Source organism: Lepidochelys kempii, chromosome 6, assembly GCF_965140265.1.
Source record: "Lepidochelys kempii isolate rLepKem1 chromosome 6, rLepKem1.hap2, whole genome shotgun sequence".
Lineage (NCBI taxonomy): Eukaryota > Metazoa > Chordata > Testudines > Cheloniidae > Lepidochelys > Lepidochelys kempii.
In genome coordinates this window covers 4664778-4670777 of record NC_133261.1, presented here as the reverse complement: position 1 = coordinate 4670777, position 6000 = coordinate 4664778, and positions in this window count along the sequence as shown.

Here is a 6000-nt window from a genome sequence, read left to right as displayed (position 1 = left end):
ATTCTCTCGCTCTCTCACAGCAGGTGCTGGGACGGCAGAGGAGAATCCCCAGCAGGAAGGGCTGGCAGGAGTGGAGCCGCACGAGATGTCCCAGAGCGGGAGACCCCCTGGGGGAGAGACCCACTCAGCAGGGATGAGGCTCCTGGGAAGACAAGCCAGGCGAAAAACCCTACACGTGCTCCTGCTGTGGAAGAGCTTCAGCTGGCTCTCCCACCTGGCCATCCACCAGCACCCTCACCAATGCACCAAGTACGGGAAGAGCTTTGGCCAGAGCACTGCACCGATCCAGCACCAGGGCACCTACACGGGCGAGCGGCTCTACGAGTGCGCAGAGTGTGGGGAAAACTTCATCCAGAGCACCGTGCTGATCCAGCACCAAGGCACCCACATATTCCAGGTGCCATTTGGGATTTAACTGGTAGAGGTGGCAATGTCATCCGGGTCCCCCTCTGTGGCCTGGCCAGGACATCTTTCAGGATCAAGACGACGAAGGTCCAGGGTACGAGGAGACGGTGAGGGTGGCATCTATCATGGCGAAGCACCTCCTTCGCCTTCTCTTGTCTTGCTGTCAGCCAGCATCATGGTGGGCAGCTTTTCCCAAAAATCTTTTCTCTTTAAGGACCCCAGAAGGAGAGTGATGGATGGAGCAGCCCATCTTCTCATTGTTTTGCCCACCAGTTAGGCCTAATTTCTGAGATACCAATTTGGTCCATTGATTTCCGGTCCCTCACACCTCTTTCTTACCAGACATGATCATAACACAGTGCTTGAGTTATAGCAACAGGCCTTTCTGTGTTTGGACTAACTCAGCCTTTCCACCTCTCTTTTGTACCTTTCCCCCTCCGCATTTGTCATTGTGCATCTTTCTGACCTTTTATAAACTGTCACTCGCTTTTTACAGATGAGCTCACAATTAGGGTACATTTACAGGCCCAGTTATCACCACAGGAATTAACCACTGGACCAACTTACCAAGGACCGTGGTGGATTCGCCATCGCTAGCAATTTTTAAATCGAGACTGGATAAGTCATTCTAAAAGGTCGGCTCTGGTTCAAACAGGGATTCACTCAGAGACGTTCTCTGGCCTGTGTTACACAGGAGATCAGACCAGATGATCACAGTGGTCCCTCCTGGCCTTGGACTCAATATTAGCACAGGACTAACCTAGGCTGTAACTCGGTTTGTGCCCCATCCACACACACACACCCTGTCACCTGAGTCTAGTGCTGCTTCCAACCCAGGCTGGATGGCCCAGCTGGGGCTATGGCTTGAAGCTCTGGTGAAGCTTTCACTGAGGCTGGTCACCAGCCCACTTTGCAGTGAGGCCACAGGATACACCCACCAAGTGCTGATAATCCTCCAGTGCCTTCCCACAACTCCCTCGTGTGCGCGGAAGCACGGACAAGTTCTCCCACGGTGCACTGGGAAAGAATCCTAGCGTGGCTCAGCTTAGTGCAGCCCAAAGCACCATGGGACGTGCCCCCCAAAAGTCCGAGTCGCACGCATGGAGGAAGGCAGCACAGGAAAGGATGCAGTAACTTGGGCAGGGCTTTGCAATGTGGGGGGAATCCCTGTGCACCCCAGAGGCGGTTGCATCTCAGTGCTGGGTGAGGGACCTTGGTGCGTACAGTGCTGGGTCTTCCATGGAGCTGGAAGGCAGTAGGGAAGGACCCAGGCTTAGCGGTAGTGCTGAGCTGGCCAGGTGGTTTTGTCTTTTGGAGAAGCATCAAGGGAAGGCGCTGAAGGCAGATGGATGAAATGACACTGCTTTTAAAGCAGGAGGTCTCCACCTGGCTGGAAAGAGCCAGCTGTCCCCATTCAAACTGGTTTTCCCCGTCACAGATCCACAGGATCGGTGCTATGGTCCCTGCTTTAGAACAGTCTCTAGGAGGATCCCTTCAGTGAGCCAGACACCCAGTGGTCTCACTCTTCCTCCAGGCTAAGCCATGTGACTTCACCGCCCCCTTAGGCTGGTCCTCTGGGCCTCAGCTCTCCTGCTTCACACCATCAGCCCACTGAGACAGACCCCTGAAGGAGACTTGTACAGGTACAATCTGAGGGAGCAATGCACCTCCGCCAGCATCTGCAGGGACACTCAGCCAGCATTGTCACACGGCAGGGTTTTAGTCAGCTGGAGCATGGCATAGGAAGTCCGTGGTTAGCAGAGAGAAGTGAAAGTTAAAGCATAGGCCATTCTGGGTAGCCAGAACCCAGCCAAGCTGTACTGACCCCCATCGTTCAAATTGTGTCTGTCCCTGCATCTGATCGTCTTTGTTAGACTTCCAGATGTGCCCCCGACTGCTTCCGGCAGCCCACACTTGACTTCCACCTCACCCCCCCAGTCCTCTGTTCCCAAGCTGGGGAGATGCGGCTCAGACCCCTGCTGAGAGGCAGGGAAGTCCATATCTCTCTGGGTCTTTGGTAGCCAGGTTTCAATGTCCCAGGGATTGGATCTGCCATGGTCTTCTCAAGAGCTGCATTCACGTGGGATCTAATGCCTCAGCCAATGAGGCACCATTCACACCCAGGTCGGAGCCTGTCCCAAGAGCAAACAGTCCCTTTTCACCCACTAGGTAACAATGCAGCAGATAGGGGAAACTGAGGCACACATAGGTGTCATAAAAACATTACAAAAATTCCCACTTTTTCACACATCCCTTTGCCAGTGGAAAACCTGGTATCTGAGAGCCCCCCACAGGCCTTGAAGATGCGGAAGGTGAAAAGAGCCTGGGATTTCATTCAAGTAAAGACCCTGTCCTCTGTTCAGATTAAAGTATGTGGGGGCTGGGAGCCAGGACTCCTAGGTTCTATCCCTACCTCTGGGATCTAGTGGATTAGGGCAGGGAGAAGGGACTGGGAGCCAGGACTCCTGGGTTCTGTCCCCAGCTCTGGGAGGGGAGTGGGATCTAGTAGGTTAGAGCAGGGGGTGGCTGGGTCTCCTGGCCCTAGGGAACTAGAGTCTATAAAGTTTGAATCCTCTCCACATGCCGACAAGCTGCACTGTGTGTTCCCGTCACTGGTGAGGCAAGGTGTCCTGAGGTCATTGCCCTGTGAAAAGCAATTGCTGTCTATCAAAAGAGCTAAGTATTAATATTTGCCTTTCCCCTCCCCCCAGGGGGGCAGTGACCTGTACCTCAGAGGGGGAAGCCCTTAAGTAAATGTATGCTGTCTGTAATCATGCTCCTATGCGGGCTGGTGATGAGGGTTCAACTCAGGGCCTCTGTAGCTAAAAGCATGGGCCCTTGCAGCCTGAGCTTCTTTACAGCTGCAGACTGCTAAAGGAGGAAAGACACTCATCCTCTCGGCCTGCGTTACATGTAAACCTGAATGTCCCTCCCTGCAGGAATGGGGACAGGCCCGGTAAGAAGAGGGACGTAAGACGGGCGCTGTTAATGTAATGACTAGGGGAAAGGGCATAAATGCCCCCCCAGAGGAGAGGCAGGGTTCTTTCCTTTGCCATGTCGAAAGGCACTGGGTCTGCCCTCAGGTGAGTCTTGGGTCCAAAGACCATCCCAGACCTAATGGGCGTGCCAGGCACTCCCAAGCAACAGAAGGAGCCATTCAGCTTCTTTGTGGCATGGAGAGAGTGGCAAACAATGGAAGCTACTGCCCAAGGCGCAATTCAACTTTCTGTTAAATATTTGGAAGCACAAACTTTAATGGCCAATACTGTTTTTGAACATAGCACAAAAGGCAATAATGTCAAAATTGAAGCAAAATGTAGTTGAAAGGCAGTGTGATGGGGTGCACTGCCCACACTGGCCCACAGAGGATAAATTAGGTCCCAGGAACCGATAGGCGGCACCTGGAGGAGGAGCCAGAAAGCCGGGAATTGGTTGGAAAGAGTCTCAGCTGGAGGGGTCTGTACAAGTCAGGAAGCTGGCAAGCAAAATGACGGTGGGGACATAGGCTGCAGTCACTCCCTGGGAGAAGGGAGGTATGTTGGGACTATAGAGGGTAGTCCACAGTCCAGAGGGAGTTGGGAGGCTGGCAAACCCAAAGGGGGGAAGCCAGGAAGGTAGTAGACAGCTCAGGGGAAAAGCAGCAAGGAATAGGAGCACAGACCTTAGCTGCTGATTAGAGGGGCCCTGAGCTGGAGCCCGGAGTAGAGGGTGGGCCTGGGTTCCCCTACCAGCCACAGGGGACGTGGCACAGACCAGGCCAGGGAGAGTGGACTGCCTGAGACTATTTGCATGGAAAGATTTTGTTACATCCTCTGGAAGGGGGAACCATGTAGTGGCTTGGCTGACGGGCCGAGTCAAAAAGAGGAAGCTGGGTTTCCTGGAGAGAGGGTTCGGCAGGGTGAGAGGACTACAGGAGAGAGGGTGCAAAGCCTAGCCAGAGCTAATCCCCAGAGTGACCAGGAGGAGGGGCCACCCGCGGTGAGTGCACCCCCATGACATAGAGGTTGATGTAAACACTCTGAGGGTATTAAACTCTTATGACACTTGGTTGTGCTTGGGAGTCAAAGGTAGAAACCTGTTGAAATTGTTTGGTTACCTTTAACTTTTTGCAACACAACCATTTTTAGACATTTTTGCTATAACATTTTTATAACTATATTTTAAGTTAATAAAGGTGCAAAGAAGTTTATTAAAAACCCCAAAATGAAAATTGCATTTTGTTAATACTTTCGCATTAATGTTGAGGTTTTACCCCCCTGTGGTTTTTTCTTCTTTAAATAAAAAGCCTTTAATTAATAACAATTAAACTTATTGTTTGCAACTGTATTATTTACTGAGACAGAAATATATGTACATATATTTATAACTGAGGCCTTTTTGAACTTTGCAAAAAAATTTAATCGGTATTATGGTTATAACCCAACCATAAAATAGTGTGGTACCACTTCTATAAAAATTATTTTTATATAATTAGGAGTATAAAATTGGCTTTTGTTGCAACAAAATAAAAACAAAAATTAGTTACTTGACACAACAACACAGGACAACATACATGACATATAGGATAAACTTATAGTTAAAGACGAATAGTGCCAGAATTGTATTTATAACTATACAAGATAAGCTATTCAAAGCTTAAAGTCATTAAGGCAATGCATTTTGGAAAACAAGTGAACAAAGGAATTAAACACCAAACTAGGCAAGTTATTATCTTTTTATTTAAAACTTTTATTAAGCATTGATAAAAATCCCTATTAAGTTATTTGCCCACTTTGTTGTTTAACTGAAATCAGTTTTCATTACTTTTAAGAATACTACTCTGTAGAAATAAGGAACACACATGTTCATATATTAGTGGCTAGGATTAGAAGCAAAGTGAGCATTTCTGTTGCTTGGCATGTAATAACTGTAACTTTTAAAACCGAGGGCAGAAGCCAGGAGAAAGCAATCTAGGAAGGGAGGGAGACATGAGCCAAGAGAGAGTAATGAACTCTGTGAAGTCATTTTAAAGTACAGACAGCAGCAAGAAGTTTAGCAAACTGAGAAAGGACATCAAGGAAAAATGTTCCCTGTATGTAAGATTATGTTATTAGCCCTGAGCATGGAGTGGGGTTCTGTGAATTAGAGCAGGGAGTTGAGAACCGGTTTCTATCTCTTCCCGCAAAACCTGAATTTGTTCCCCCGGTACTTGTTGCTTTTTGTCGGCATGCCAGATGGATAACAGGAGTGCCCGCCCCTGCTGCAGTTAACTGTCTCTGGGCAACTCCATGCGTATTTTTAAGATTTTTAGCCTGTGTTTGCCACCCTAATTTTTTTCCCCCTCTTGCTGGCTGCATCTCTCCTGACAATCTCCTAGTCTTCCCTTCATTTCTTGTAAACTGAAGGTCTGAGGAGTCTTGCAGTTGCTGATACCTTCCATGTGCTGTTTTTATTTCCTATTTTGATATGTTCTAGTTCTAAGTTCTTTGTCAGCGCGCTTACTTCATTGTTTAATGCTAAACATGTGAGGAAACCCATTGCGATACCATTTTGCTCCTTACCTTTCCCTTTTGTACGTCCCCCCTCCATTTCCAGTTTAAACAGGTTACACACACG